Source organism: Astatotilapia calliptera, chromosome 6, assembly GCF_964374335.1.
Source record: "Astatotilapia calliptera chromosome 6, fAstCal68.1, whole genome shotgun sequence".
NCBI classification, from domain to species: domain Eukaryota; kingdom Metazoa; phylum Chordata; class Actinopteri; order Cichliformes; family Cichlidae; genus Astatotilapia; species Astatotilapia calliptera.
The window spans coordinates 22,614,576-22,630,924 of NC_137427.1; positions in this window are offsets into that span (position 1 = coordinate 22,614,576).

Genomic DNA, 16,349 nt, shown 5'->3' on the forward strand with positions numbered 1-16,349 from the left:
CACAGTTATGTAGATATCCCAGTCCTGTTGTCTTGGGATGCATCATGCTGCCTTGCCTGGGGTTAGCTTCTGTTTTCTGGGGATGAGGGTTGCGTGTGCTCCCTTACCTTCTCAAGGTAAGCTAGGTTAGCCTTCTTGTGTGAGCTTTTCAAGTGCACTTTAAGGTTTGTGGGATTTTTTCCCTTTAGAAATGTCCCTCATAATTTGTCTCGTTCCACTACAAGACACTTGCTTTATCCAAAACACAGTCATATTCAAAGTAATCCCAAATTGGACTCTGGCGCTTTCTCCCGACTTTTCCTGACACGATTCTGCGAGTGGACGGAGCAGCGACACAGACGACTCGACTAACGTACTGCCACCTGCTGGCATAATTAGACAGCAAGAAAAAAACCTGGAAACTAAACTTCATTTTCACCCTTGACTATTGTATGACACACACACATCAACGAAAACTAAACACAATTTTGCTATAAATTCAGGTAATTTTAGTTAGTTTTGTGAACACTCATTACAGTTTTAGTTAGTTTTCCTTTTTTCGTAAAGTCTCGTTTTTATGTTTATTTCCGTTAACGAAAATGTTTTTTCACTTCTAGTTTTCGTTATTTCGTTAGTTTTCGTTGATGATAATAACCTTGCTCAGCACTGAGTTGAGCTGCAGTTTGGACTGAGGTAGACAACATGAACAGGAAAAGGTAACCTAGCAAGTTAAAAACCTGACAAGATTTACAAAAAAGGCAAACATATGTCAGACTAATAACAAAAAGGTATTATTACTTGAGTATACTCTCAAAAAGAGGCTGAATATAGGAATACCAGATAATCAAATCAAATGATCAAATCATTTGGCAAATCAAAAACTCTAAGTCTGCAAAATAATTTCAGGAGAAGATTTAATGACTAAATCTGCAAATAACTCACGACATTTGACACAAATGCTGCTGCTAGTTTAATAATGACCTAGTGTGGTGCATAAAAATGAAACCACAAAATGTCAATAGTAGTAACAACTAGACATTTGCTGTGTGAAAAATCCTTTTCAGAGATTAACAGCCTATTTATGGCCTGTTCTGGACTTTGAACAGGCCACTCCAAAACCTTCATTCTTGTTTTTGTTTTGTTTTCTTAGCCATTTAGATTCTTGCTGCATAACTCATGTGTGCTCAAATTTCAGGGCATTATCTGATGGTTGGATATTCTGATTCTATCAAATTACAGCAAGTTGACCAGGTCTCCAAGCAGCCAAGCAGCCCCATGCATGAAACTACCACCACTATTGTTTGACTGTTGGATTTTTTCTTTTTAATGAAATTTTCTGCCAGATGCAATGGCATGCAAACAAGTTCAGCCTTCTTACAGCGGCCCCTGTATCTAGGGTTATGTACTTTTGGGTGGCATCACTAAGAAGAATTTGGTTGACTACACTCCGCTGACATGAAGCAGTGGGATTTCACACACTGTACCTTTAATATATTGCTGTGTTTAAATATGGCAAAGCTCTACCTTTGCTTTAACTTGTTTTGGTCTCACATCTCTCAGACTTAAGAACAGTCACAAAAGACCTGGGGGGAAAGTCTTAAGAGAAAATAATGAGTTTGAAAAAATGATTTCACCAGTTGATGTTCAATAGGTGAAATTAGTGTCTGAGATTAATGTATATTCACATTTAATTATATTATTAATTATATGTTAGAATTGATTCCGTTCAGAAAACCTACTTTTAAATTGACAAATTTTTAAAGCATTAAAAAAACAGTACTGCCAAAACTGCACACCTGAATTTAATTTCTGCACTGCTGTTTCAGAGTTCTGACATGCTCACATTAAACAGCTCTGTAGGGACAACATGTCATGTTTTATCGCAACATTAAAGAGAGATGAGTTCGCAAAATTTAAATTAAATATGTATTCTGCAAACTTGGAGAAACCTTCACCCTTTTAAAATTATGCACACTGTATTTTTTATGTAAACAAACACTGGGTTTGATAATGTGCTTACCCCCAAGAGTGTCATAATTTGTCAAGGTGAGAAGCTTTCCACAAGCTTGAGAAGCTTTATTAATTGTCGAGGCATGTGGAAGGAAAGGGGAGGGAAATGGAGGTGAGATTATAACCGAAGAAAAGGGAAAAAAATAATTGTTGGAAACAGTTTTCATTTCATCAGGCCCTGGAGCTCAAGGAGACAGGCCAAGGATGAGGGATGGGTGGAGGAGGGGGTCAGTGGATGAATTAATTGGAGGGGAAAAATTATTACTTTGCTGTGAGCTGAGGGAAAAGGGATGAAAGAGATGAGGTGGTACCGTCTCAGCATGGTGCAGGGAGGTCAAACATTGATCATTGTAAATGAGAAAGAGTCTAGAATTTCTTTCTGGCGGCAATGCAACCATTTCCGTAGGCACTGTAGGGATCGTACTGGATAAAAATAAACATGAGATCAAACAGTTTATGTAGTACACATTGTGTTCCTACTCATATAGGTCTTCTTATACATAACTAGAACTCATTTTATCATTAGGAGAATACAATAAGATAGCAGTAGAGGGTGATTAGCAGCTGGCGAGCTCTAATATAGAAGCTCTGATCATACCAATCTATAACTGCTACACATTGAGACAGGATAAACCCTGTCTTTCAACAGAGTCAGACAACCACACACTCTCAAAAATGCCTAATAACAATTTAAAATCTCCAATTATTCACACATATGCCTTCTGAAAATCAACACAGGTACAGTAATAGGAGAAAAACTTAACACAGACAGGCCCGAGCAATCTAGGTGTATCAAACTAAGAACCTTATTGGTAAGTAACAGACTACTGAGATGCCAAAGGTGCATTACTTAGCTGCATACCGTTTTCTGAACTTGCTTGAATTTTCAGGGACCCAAAGGCCAGATTTAACTACATGCTCAAAGCCCTTCTTTTGACATTTTGAGATTTACTGAAGAGGTTCAGTGTCAGTTTCAATTCACATAAGCATAGACACAGATAGACACAGGTGTTTTCTGCAGCTGGCCTTATTGTTTATGTGTTTGTGGTTTCCTTTCAAAGCTTATTCAATGGGATTACAGAAACATGATTTAGTAAGGTTTTTGTTTAGAAATGTTCTCTTCTTTGGAATTAGAGAGAAAGAGTTAGGAACAAATTCATAATTGCTGCAATGCACTGGCGTGCACAGATAGAGACGAGGTGGTGCTGAAGCACTTGCCCTTTTGCCCTCAGTCCAAAAAAGTGCCCTTTTGAAAGACGTGATTTTTTTTTTTTTTAAAGCTGCGCGATTTAAAAAGGTGTGAAAATAATGGCTTGATTTGTGCCCCTTCTTCAAAGACACCCGAACCCTGTCGCTTTTTCACTGTCACCGTGTCACGTGAACACGCTTGCAGTTCATTTGTTGTGAGGCGTGTAGCAGCGGCATGACACAGGACTACTTGGAGTAGGCATAGTAGGCTAACTATAGCGACTGGGAGCCACGGCGGACAACACGGCAGCTCTTTCCCTTCCCAACCAGTCAGGTAACCCATGAATCGAGTGAAATTATTCTGTTTGCCCTCTAAGACCAACCTGCAATTGTTTTGTTGTGAAGTAGCCTGTCAGAAACTGCACATGACAAACTTTGCCAGCTTACCCCTCCATCCATCCATATGGATAAACAAAAAAACGACACATTTAAAATGTAACCTAAACCATTTAGGCAACCCCACTCTCCATCAATTCCAACCTTTTTGCATACACTATTGAAAATATCACGTTATGCTATAGGCTAAGGCTACATGCCGTTAGGCAGAGGGCTCTTTTGAGCCCATTTTTCGTTACAAATTTTAGGATGATCTCACGGAAATCTGTGAATAAATACAAAGTTTTCAAACTGAAGTCAGTGACGGGAAGACATCACACTTTTTAGAGATGGAACTGCAGAAAAACCTAAAACCTTGACATGATTATGAATAATAGAATTATGGACGTTTCTCCGTTTTTGTGGATTAGCCTTTCCATAACTAACGTCAACTACTGTCCTACTTTGGTAAGATTGAAATTAATGTCTTTGACTGTCTTTAGTAGGTGTCTCCTGTGAGAAAGTTAGAACACCGTCCAACTGTCTAAAGATGCAGTCTTTAGCCTAACTGGTTGTTACTGACTCAGCGATGCTCGCAGACATTTACGCACTGTGTTGTGACCTGATTGTGACAGAACAGTGACGTTGTTATTGGTAGTTTGAAGGGTACGGTGTTGGGGGTGTTAAAAGTTTTGAGAAGCACTGGTTAGACATGTTAATTTTTTTTGGTGTAACATATTGGCAACATTAACACATTAATTTGCTAAAGGAAAAATAGGCAGTTCCCAATTGCCTGTGAAAACGACCATTCTGCCCTGTTCTTGTAATGACCACAGTCAGTCTTATTCGTTCTCATACATTTTGGTCTATTTATTTACTAATTTCAGCAAGCATAATGCCTAGGAAAGAGAGGCTGAGAAAGGAGAAAATAAAAGTCAAATTGCATTTAACCTGTGCGATTTTTTTATTATACAAAGAAAAGGTTTTCCACATATGCAAAAAGTGCCCTTTTTTCCCCCTGGAGCACTTGCCCCCCAAAATGTCTGTGCACGCCACTGCTGCAATGTCAAAGCTTTGGCAAACTTGTGAGCATGGCACTAAAAACGCTGTGCCTCCTCACCCCAAGTGTTTAGAGCAAAAACCCACATACTCCTGCTATTCTGATGAAACACAGCTGAACTGAGCTATATATTAATAGTTCGAGGGAGGAGGAGAATCCCCAACATGCACATGGCTGAGTGTTGTTTCACACGCTGCCCAGTTACTTTTTACAGCAAGTTGAGCATGTTGCCATATTTAAGGATTTTAGTCACATTTCTACACAGTGACAATATCTTTGTCTTTTCTCAGCAGTACACAAACGCAGAGCTTTTATGTTAGTACATAACATATTTAAAAATCTGTTGAAAATCAAGTATCTTGTGTTATTTCCAAATATGTTGATTTGTAGAATAAATTTTAACAATTCCTTAACAAATAGGCCAGGATCTAATTGAATTAGAATCTAAACCATTTTACATGTATTATAAGTCAGCTGTCACATAAAAGTTTTAGGTTAAGCAGAAGTATAGTACAAAATAACGCAGCTCTCCTCTGGATAATCGTGTGCTGGGACCTGTGTATCACCATGCTTTTGGTGGAATGCTGCTCATTATTAAAAAGAATCGTCTGTGCCTTTGTTTTGTGTAATTAGCACATTGTTAGTAGATCACCTACAGAATTTTCCACTCTGGTGCATTTTTAGAATATGGTATCAGGCTAATTTTCCCATAGTGTAATGGGTACATGTAGGTGAGAAATAACTCCAGCCTAAGGTTTTAAAAGCTAGTGTAGTCCTAATGTTGTTCCCATGGTGGAATAAAGGGGACAGAGAGAAGAACATCAGGTGTATGACCTGTCAAATCTAACATGCAGAACCATCCACTGTGGTAAACCCACGAAAAAAGGCAAGTGCAATAAGTGCCTAGTAAATAGTCCTAAGACTTTGTGACATGTCATCTTTTAAGTTTAGATGAACAATTCCATCATAAGGCAATCTGATGAAATTATGGTTCACACTTTTCTTTCTTATTCTCATTTAAAATGTCGAGCTTTTAATAAATAATTATCTGACACCCAAAGTTTTAATTTGATGTAAAATGAATAGAAGTCAATTACTGTATATAGTGACTATTAAGTCTAATATATACCCTAGTAAGCTATAGTACTTTTTACTTTGGGAAGGTACCATCTGTGCAGTCTGCAATTTTGTTGAAGAAAGATGTTGAATCTATTTAATATTTCTTGAAAAATAATTGATTTCTGTGCATTTTTTTTCACACTGCATCAAATTAAGGTTGATTACGTCGATTAAGCATCATGAGGTGGCGCGTGAGGGGTGGTTCCTTATTTTTTATTTATTTCTTTTTGTTGTTGCTGGGAGTTGGAACCCTATTACCGTAAATGTCGGGCTATAAGCCGCTACTTTTTGCACAAGCTTTGAACCCTGCGGCTTTTAGTCAGGTGCGGCTTTTCTATGGATTGTCCGTGATTTTTGTCATATCGTAAGACGATTTGTTTTGTGTGTTCCGCTGTTGTACGGCACTACGTTGCCTGGCGGAAGGATCGGGGTTCAAGAGTGGTATGTTAGTCACATGTCCGTCCGCCAGGCAACGTAGTGCCGTACGAAGTAGCGCGAAAAACAAACTTCAAAGTAGCGCTACGCATTCAGCGGGAGGCGTGGATGATCAGCGGCGATAAACTTGCAAGTTATGCCCAAAAAGCAAGTTATGCCCAACTCCACCGGTGGATTCTGACAGCGTGGAAAAGTGTGAAAACATCCACGATCACCAACGGATTTCGAAGGGCTGGACTGCTGCATGATGGAGAGGAGGACACCGCCACGGCCCTTCTGAGGGTGTTCGACTCTGACACTGACAATGAGGATTTCTTTGGTTTTGAAAGTGACAACGAAGGAGAGAAGAAGAGTGGATGACGAAGCCATCCTGAGCCTGTTTGTATCCGACACTGGAGAAGAGGACTTTGGTGGTTTTAGTGCGCAGGAAGAAGAGAAAGATGGTGGTGAATGACTGACTTTTCTTCTTGTTAAAGCCGTGTCACTGCACCTGAGCCTAAAAGGTAGTCCGAATCTATTTTTCTGGTGTGCTGTAGGCTACTGTTATGTACTACATGTGCAAATATGTACCCATAACTTGTTTTTCAAAATATTAATAAAAGTGATGTCTCCAAACAGCCATCTCTTTCCTGACAATTCCCTTTGTGCATATTCTCTTACATATGATAAGTCAACATTGAAACACCTGCGGCTTTTGGTCAGGTGCGGCTAATGTATGTACAAAACAGGATTTTCCCCTGATTTTAGCTTGTGCGGCTAATATTTAGGTGCGCTTTGTAGTCCGGGAAATACGGTAGTTAGGTTGCTTAATATTTACGCTAAGTACTCTTTAAAATACCAGAATAGGGAGGATGGTGTAGGTCTAAGTTTATTAGATTGATCAGTATTGCTGAACTATGAAAAAAAATTTTGTATACAGGTATAACAGAATAGCTTTAGTGTAGTTGTTGTTTTAAACTTGAGTATGAACTTGCAGACTTGCAAAATGCAGCAAGATATTTTAAAAAACAGTTTTGTTGATTAAAAAACACTATATCGGATTCATATCGGTATCGGCAGATATCCAAATTTATGATATCGGTATCGGACATAAAAAAGTGGTATCGTGCCATCTCTAGACCATTTAATTGAGCCTCACATTATCAAAAACACTAACACTAACAAGCATGTTGTATATAATGAGAAATAAAATAATGTAAATACAACAGATGAATTACAAGCCTGTGAGTGCCTTCTGAAAGTTAGGACATGTTCTCAGTTTCAATCAGTTAAAATTTGACACAAGCACTTCTTAGGGCCCATGATTCAGTGCTGGCCCAGTCTGGAGGAGAAATTCAATTACACATATCCACCATCATCCTAGCCTTCATTTAACTGTCATCATGTAGTTTCATAGGGGAAGTTCAAACATTTCACCTCTGGTGATTGATAGCAGTTAGCTGGGTGACTGAAATTGCTGTTCTCACCTCAGTTGTAAAACAAGCCACCTCAGCAGATAGTAATTGCTGTGTGTTCCAAGGCTCATCAAAGCATTAAGTTATTGGCTTGATTAAAGTTATTAGTCACACAGAGCAAAAACTGGACTGAGAGAATCTTTTTCCATTTTTCAAGTGAGCATGAAGACTGCAGAAGGACATCACTGGTGCTTAACACCAGTTAGAATATCCTGGCAGGGTTCCCTTTATAAGACTGACAAATGTTAACAATTAACTCGAAAAACTCCATGCAACCCTCACATATTATTCAGTTTGGCATCCCTGCTAAAAAGCTGTCAGTACTGTATTACAATTTGTAAGTTCCAATGAAAAATTGCTTTTTTGTGTAAATTTCACAGTTCTGTGAAGAAAAAAAAAATCAATATACAAATATCCCATGAGGGCATGATTTAGCTATAAAGCAAAAGGCTGTACATTTTCTAACATTTTATGGTACGTGCTTGATCTAATACCATGTTTGCATAAATCTCTGCATAAAAAGGCACAAATATACTTTGACTGCACTTAATAACATCTAGTGCATACATAAATGCAAAGACCTTGTTTGAACTGAGGACTTCCCATTATTATGGTGAATAAGTTATAAAGTGGTTTATGCACCCAAATAGTCAACTGTTTTTTTTACAGGATGAAAAGAAGTAACATGAAACCACCTTCTAAACAAACAGCTTGTGGTCATATTTAAGATGCAGTACTTTGGGGGGTAACTGTTAGGATTGGGGAATTATTGCAAATAATGGGACATCTGGAAAGACTTTCTTGTGTTTCTCAGACATAATACTTTGAAAACCACAATAATGCTTCCACTATTTTCCATTGATTTTCAATCATTTTGCCACCTGCATGGTTACACTACGACTAGTGGTGTCTATGAAGGTTGAATTCAATGTCAAGGTTCCACGATGGCCAATATGATTGGTGATGACCCTCCAGTCAAGCTGATGTGTTAATGCGTTAATATTCTTATTATGTGATTCATAAGTTGAATATGCTTAAATTGAATCTGCTCTACTATATTTTCATGTTACAACTCCACATATAAGTTGGCACTTACAACATAGACAGGCATGTCTAGCCATGCACAGTATGCTGATCACACAAAATTTTAGCGTAACCTGTCTTTACTTGAAGAGATGCACAATCACCGCATGTTATTAACTTTTCACACCACAGGACATTAACAAATGTGTAGAGCAGGTACTTAATGTACTGCCCACAGTAAGCATAGACTACTGGATTAAAAATACACTGAGTATTAAAAAAATACAATTTCTGTAAATAACAACATTAGTGCTGCACCAATTATGGAAAGATGCAATAATTCCTATGAATAGTATTATTTTTTATGACATTTTGAACTTTTTTATTTACCACTTGAAGGTTTTTGGAAAGCCTTACAGATATATTACTGTTGTCATGTTTTACATAAAGACAATAACTGTGCAGAACATAACACAGTAGGATTTAGGTTATGTGCCAGTAGGGTAACCATTTGTTATATATGCTGGAAGGATTTGGGGATTGTTTTTCCAAAGCTTTCAGTTCAAGGTTTTTTAGAAATGAACACCAACATATCAAAGTTCTTGGTCAGTCTTGGACTGACAATAATCCCTGAAGCACTGAACACTCTTAAGAAGCATAGCTTGTTGTAGCAGTACAGCTATACCTTCTGGCGAAAACAGGGAGCTGTGGTGGTCTCACTGGTTTCCCACAAAGTCAGTGGATCCTCCTCAACACTGAGTTCTGGCATTTTGCTCTACACCAGTAGCTCATTCGTTAATTTATCACTTGTGGAGAGCTCAGCTTTAGCTGATGGGCTATCATTGCTTTTTCTTCTCTCTTTGTGTGTTTGAAAGGAGCAAGACACTTCACCTACCACCTACTGGTGATGGCCAGAGGGGAATTATAAAGTAGAATTGTAAAGCACTTTGAGGGTCTCATAAAGCGCTATATGAATGCAGTCCATTATTATTTAAACCAACTGTTAACTGTATATTTCTGTACATTTAAGTATTATTATTCATATTGCCACATTCATTGACCTTGTTTATAGGTAATTTCATTGTTTAATCACATTAAATTGTTCCTAATTTAATGTTTAAAAGCACTTGAAAAAGGCTAAATCCCATGTAAAATTAGTGCAACAAACTGTATTTTCATAGGAAAGTTATTTTCTGTTATTTTATGGTATCATTTTGGCGCCCCAGCTGCTGGAATATTGCTGTTTTTTAGGATTTTTTTTTTTTTTTACGGTAAACTCTTGACACATGGCACCAACATTCCCTGCTTTCTGCAGGAGACTTTCTTTTACATCATCCTCTAGTACAATAAAACTGTCCTTAAACTTTGGATCTTGGTGGGTGGCAGTATCCAACAAGAGCTGCAACTCCCTGCCGTCATAGGGCTACTTTGATTCTTTGATTGAACCCTTCATCTCTCCAACAAGCCTACAGATTGATCCTCTTCATCACTGAGACATGTGAGTATCATCCACATTTGTTGTGAGCCTTTCACCACTGAGTGCATCAGTAAAAGGACTCAGTGGTCCAAGAGCTTCTTTTTAGCATTTGTAAAATAGTAATGTCTGTGTCTTTTGGTGCCATTTTTTTCTTGTCCTCTGCTAGGACTGCACACACAACTTGCAGCTGTTTCAAATGTTTTTTCAGCATATAAGGAATTCTAACAGGAGGAATAAGGTCAATCTGTTTTTTTGGTGAGTTGTCTTCTCTCTAAACTATCACCTGTGATGTCTGTGTTCATGTTCCTATAGAGTACATTGCCCATAACTTGGTTTTGTACTGGATGAAAATGGGCATGTACAGTGCTGTGAAAAAGTATTTGCCCCCTTCAATCAAAATATTAAACATATATAAATTAAGATAAACTGAATAAACATAAAATGCATTTTTTTGATGCATGATATCCAAACCTACATTTTTCCCATCCCAACCCACCTTTAAATCAAGTAGCCACATGCATTCCTGATTAGCTACTTATGAGCAGGCCTATTTACTTGTAGCCAATTTTCTATAGTGTAGAGCTTTGACTTTCCAAATACAGTCTGGTAGGGCCCATATCTGATTTCTTTGCTTCGTTTCAGTAATATTTCCTGTTCTTCTGTAGAGTGTTAAATGAGATTTCAGTTATTAAGTAGTGATGCAGATGAAAAGTAACTCTGCGAGTAAATTCATGACAGACCAAAACCTTTGTTACTTTTGATAAGCAGTAAACAGAAACAGCAGAGGCTGTACATGCAATGCATGGAGACCTGCATACATCCACATCAACACGTGCACACACAGGTAGTTGTTCTAAAATATTTTAGCATAGATATTTTATTAACGTTTACTGATGATCACTACAAAAGTTAAATTTTACTCTTCTTCTTAAAGGGGTGTTCATCATCTCTGCTTGCCCTTCTGAAAAAGTCACCATTGGTATCAGGATATTACAAAAAAACATCTGATGTTTAGCACATCTTAAAATTAGTTACATACATCTTCACATGAACTATAAAATATCACATATTACACTGGATCATTATTTTCTACCCAAAACCCAGCCAAAAGCTGTACATGAAAACGTAAGTATGCTCTTACTGCTACCATGGGAATTATAAGGGTAAGTAGCAACCTGGTGCAGCTTTTCAAAAACACTTGATTAGCTGATCATCAGCTAGTTTGAACACCTCTATAAAAGCCAATGTGCTGGCAGCTCGTTGTAGCACTCTGGATCTTCTTTCTAAAATAGCATGGCAGGATGGCTACAAAGCTGGATCTAAACAAACTGTGGGAGTTTCAATTTTAGTGTCGTAATATATAAGTTAACAAAGGGTCAGCACAACAAGATGTGTTTGACAAGCTGAAAAACAAGTCATTCAGTATCTGAGAATGGGGGTGTGGCTGTATGTAAATAGCATGCCAACTGCAGCCAGGGAGCCCGCTAATTTAGAACGAGTCTGATTTACTAAAGCGGTAAGAAAAACATGTCAGAAATCTGGTTTACATCAACATAAGTGACTGTGATGATGGACACACAGGACCAAAGTGGAAATGTTTTGCTAATAAAGCCTATTTGATGCCCACCAGCAGCTGCTAGGCAGTATTTTAGAGATCGAATGATTTGTCTTTGATTTCACAGACACAAGACCAGGACATCTTGCAGTCATGGAACATGAACTCTTTTGTAAACCAAACTATACAAATGTGAGGCCACCTGTCCAACAGCTAAAGTTTGTCCCAAATTAGGTCATAACACAACAAAATAAACCCAAGCACAGCAACAAATCTACAACAGAAAAAACCCCAAATAATCAATATGTTCCAATGGCCAGCCTCCAGACCACAAACCATTTAAATTGCTGCGGCAGGACCTTAAGCGAGCTGTGCCTAAACAAATTCACACAAATCTCAATGAACTGAAGCAATGTTGTAAAGAAGGGAGGGCCAAAACACCTCCACTAAGACGTGAGAGACTGATAACGGACAAAAAACAATGATGTTAGTTAAGATCTTTACTTAAAGTTATTGTTACTTAAAGCATTTCTACAAAAATCATGGGATATATTTAATTTATTATACTATGTACTTTTCTGAAAAGTACATAGTATACGGGATAAGTTATTAATGAGCCAGACAATGTCATGACAATGTCATTCTATTTTTAGCTGTTCAGCACGTATCAGCCCAGATAGGGCCACAAGTATTTGGACAATGACACAATGTTTTTCTACTATGTTCCCCACTACAGAGGATAGTTTGAATTTACTATATAGGTATTAAAAGCCATTTTTATAGCTAGACAGACCGTTTTAAATACTTGTATGGAAACCCTCTGTCTGAAGTCTAGAACCCATGGACATCAGCAAATGCTGTGCTTCCTCCCTTGAGACGCTCTGCTAGGCCTTTTACTAGGGCTGCTTTTAACTGTTGCTTGTTGTGTGGCCTCTCTGCCTTCAGTTTTGTCTTCAGTAACTGAAAACCATACTCCATTTTTATGAGATTAGATGACTTAGTCAATGAACAAAATCTTGTTTCTTTGCCTTGAGAAATTCTTGAGTTGCTGTTGCAGTAAGCTTTTAGTCATTATCCATGTGCACTGTGAACTGCTGTTCGATCAGTTTTGCAACATTTGGCTGAATCCAAGCAGAGAGTATAACCCTGTGCAGTACATTTCAGAATTCATCCTACTACTTCTATCTGTCACGGTTCTGGGTCGGTTCGACCCAGCATGTTGAGCTTATTATGTTTTGGTTTATTCTTGAGTGATTGTTTTGTTACCTTTGTGATTTGTTGATTATTATTAGAATTCTATGTTTCTGTTTATTCATGTTTAAGGATTTGTTCTTCGGTTGTGTCTCACGTTTAGTATAGTTCAGGTTCCACGTGCTATATTCTGTCTGTCTCTCAGTGTCGAGTCTGTTTCTCCATTTGCATTTTGTGTTCAATAAACCACCTCACCTTCACGAGTGCCTGCGACTGGATCCTCCTTTAATATTTCCACACGGCTCACTCTACTCGCTGCGACACTATCAGCAGTCATATCATCAATAAATATTACTGACTGATCCCACTGGTCTTTTCCCCATGACTTATTTTGGAGCACAAAGACAGCCTACCGAATGTTAAGCAGCCAGTTTGATTGTTTTGGTGTAAATCATTCTGCTTCTAGTACTAGAAGTAAACAACTTTATCATCTTTGCAACAAAGTGAGCATCATTCTGTATCACTATCATTTGAAACTAGTGATTGAGATCATACACAACATGCCATGTGTTGTCAAATGATCATTAAAAAAAAAAAAATATATATATATATATATATATATATACAGATCAGTCTTGTCTGTTGAGGGAAATTGGTTCCAATTTTATATATTTTATCCTCTGCTAGCTAAATGTTTAACCATATGGTATTTTAGATTGTAATGTATGGCAAAATTTAAAACATATGTGTTATTACATTCAGCTTTAACCTTGTCGTTGTTTTTAATTTGTTAACTAACTAAAACCATAACTTAAATGTCTAATTAACTATCAGTTTTGAATTAGTATTATTATTATTAGTAGTAGCAGTTGTAGTAATAATAATAATAATAATAATAATAATAATAATAATAATTATTATTATTATTATTATTATTATTATTATTATTATTTATTTTAAATTATTTATTATGTTGTTTTATTTCTTTAGATATTCAGATCTTATACCCCTCCAAATAAAGGGGATATAATCGATAATTACAATGTAAAATTAAAATGCCTTTGTGAAACTGAGAAAACGCTGCTTGTAATTATCATTCTGAATCATTTATTGCACACAGACTGTAGGCCATCATCCTTGCTTGTTTAATGTAGGAAAATCATTGGTGGATATAAAAATGTAAATATACATAAAAATCTAATTAATGGATCATACACCATGTTAGTCTGGTTGCCAGGAAAATGCTATTTGTGATGGTCCTGATTAGCTTTCAACTGTTAAGGTCAACTTGTTGCTCACTGGTGAAAAGTGACAAGAGTCCATTAATGATAGCCACCTTTCCAGGCAAGAGAGCTGCAAACAAAGACTTTAAAGAAAAGAGAAGGAGGGAAAAAAAGAAAATGAAGGCTTTGTGTCTTTGATAATAGGCTGATGGACAAACCTTTGATCACTCCTTCCAATAAGCCTTTCCTCAATGCATTTATATGGCTTTGGGAGCATTTGATACAAAGGTTCTATTGGCTGTGCAGAACACCACAAGGACATATTATACTGTTATTGATGAGATTATTAATCAAACATCAGAAGTTTAATAAATGTTGACAATTTAATTGTTTTACCATTTTTAGTTGGCAGGAGACGTGCGTATGAGACTGACATCCTTTCTTTCCTCTCAAAATAGGTGCTGCAGCTAAATTGATCAGTGATTAGGGTTGGACAAGATTGATGGTTTACATCAACATAGTTGACTGTGACCGTGTATGGCACTGATAAAACTTTTCTCTGTATATAATTATTTATTCTGCAATACCTAATTATGCTTATATTTATGTTAACTGTGCTTTAAATCACACACATGCACACAAAGACACATCCATTCTAGACTTTATTACCTAAAATATCTGATAAGCCTTATTACAATGTTTTTGTTCTTCTTAACATTTCATAAAATTTACCTTAAAATACCTGAATTGTTGTGTTTGAAATCAAAGTGTGTGAAATATATTATTATGAATAGTCATAGTGACGAACAATTTCAGTTAATACAAATGTACTAGACATGTAAACTAAATATACTCACCACTAAATATTACCATCAACCAGCCAGTGTTAGGGCAAGACTGATGACTGGCAGGTAAGCTTCACATATATGATTACAAGCTGGTGTATTTCATGTATGTGTAACACACAGGAAGTAGTCCAGGCAAATATCCAGACAAATTCACAGCATCTCTCTGTGAGAGCCCAGTTTATCGTATTTGATACATGTGTTTTTGAGAGTTTTTGAGACGTCCACATCATCAGTGCAGCTTTTGTTTACCCTCAAATTATTTAAATTGCACAGCACATTTTAATGACAAAATTGCAAAAATATGGCTAATGTAGCAAATGTGATACAAATTAAAACTCATATATGAAGATTAAAATTTGACATGGTTTTTTTTATGTCTAAAGGTTCAACAAACAGGGTTAAGTAAATCTGCTGCAACTGCTCTTGTTTGATAATTTCAAACATGTCAGTTAAAGGTGGTTGTATAACCACTCATTTTCAGTTTTAGTATTATTATAATTATTGTTATTATCACTGGTGTTGCTATTTCAGTTTATACCTCTTTCCAGTAGCAGAGCAGTTCCTGTAACTTACAGCAATTTGGCAGACACTGAAAAAGTTCAAAAAATTATTTTACCATGAAAATATTTTGCTTTGAACACAAGTTTATTTTTTATTTATATATGGTGTACGTGTGTGGTGTCAATTACAGTTCTAATAGCCTTCTAATACCATTTCAAATACACATTTATAGCCATATCACGCTACGTGATGTGGCTATAAATGTGTATTTGAAATGGATTACAGTTACAGCTGAAGAAACTTTTTGGATAAGAGCTGAAACGTCTTCAAGAAACTGAAAGTCCAGATGCCTTTCTTTCTACACTACAATGACCTGGATGACTGAGAACCTTCACAGACATATTTTTAAATGAAAAGAACTTTTCAGTAACCTGAACACATACAGTAATCATTGATGGCACAGAGGAGTACTGATATAGCTAGTATTTTGGTCAATTTATTTTCTTGCAGTGACATTAACGCAACAGCAAATCCAACTTTACTTGTCATTCAGTACAAATTTCCATGCAGTGAAGGTGGAATGCCTGGTTATGTCTCGGTTAATTTGGTAAAACTGATTACTTCTGATGCATTCAAACTGTAAGAAACTCAAATACAGAGCAAAGCAGATGAAAAAACAATTTTTGGGTGGATGGAGATGAGCGTGGAATTCAGGACCCTAAGATGAAACAATGATTGAGGAATGATGACATATGGTAGCTGGTTGTTACAAAAGGAAGTCACAGAGGAAAAAAATGGAGGCTTTGTTACTGCAGGAATAAATATGCACTTATGGATCTTAAGAGTGAACATCAGTCTATCAAAACTGTTGACGGGAGCAATTTAGCGAGGAGTGGATGGAAGCACAGGGG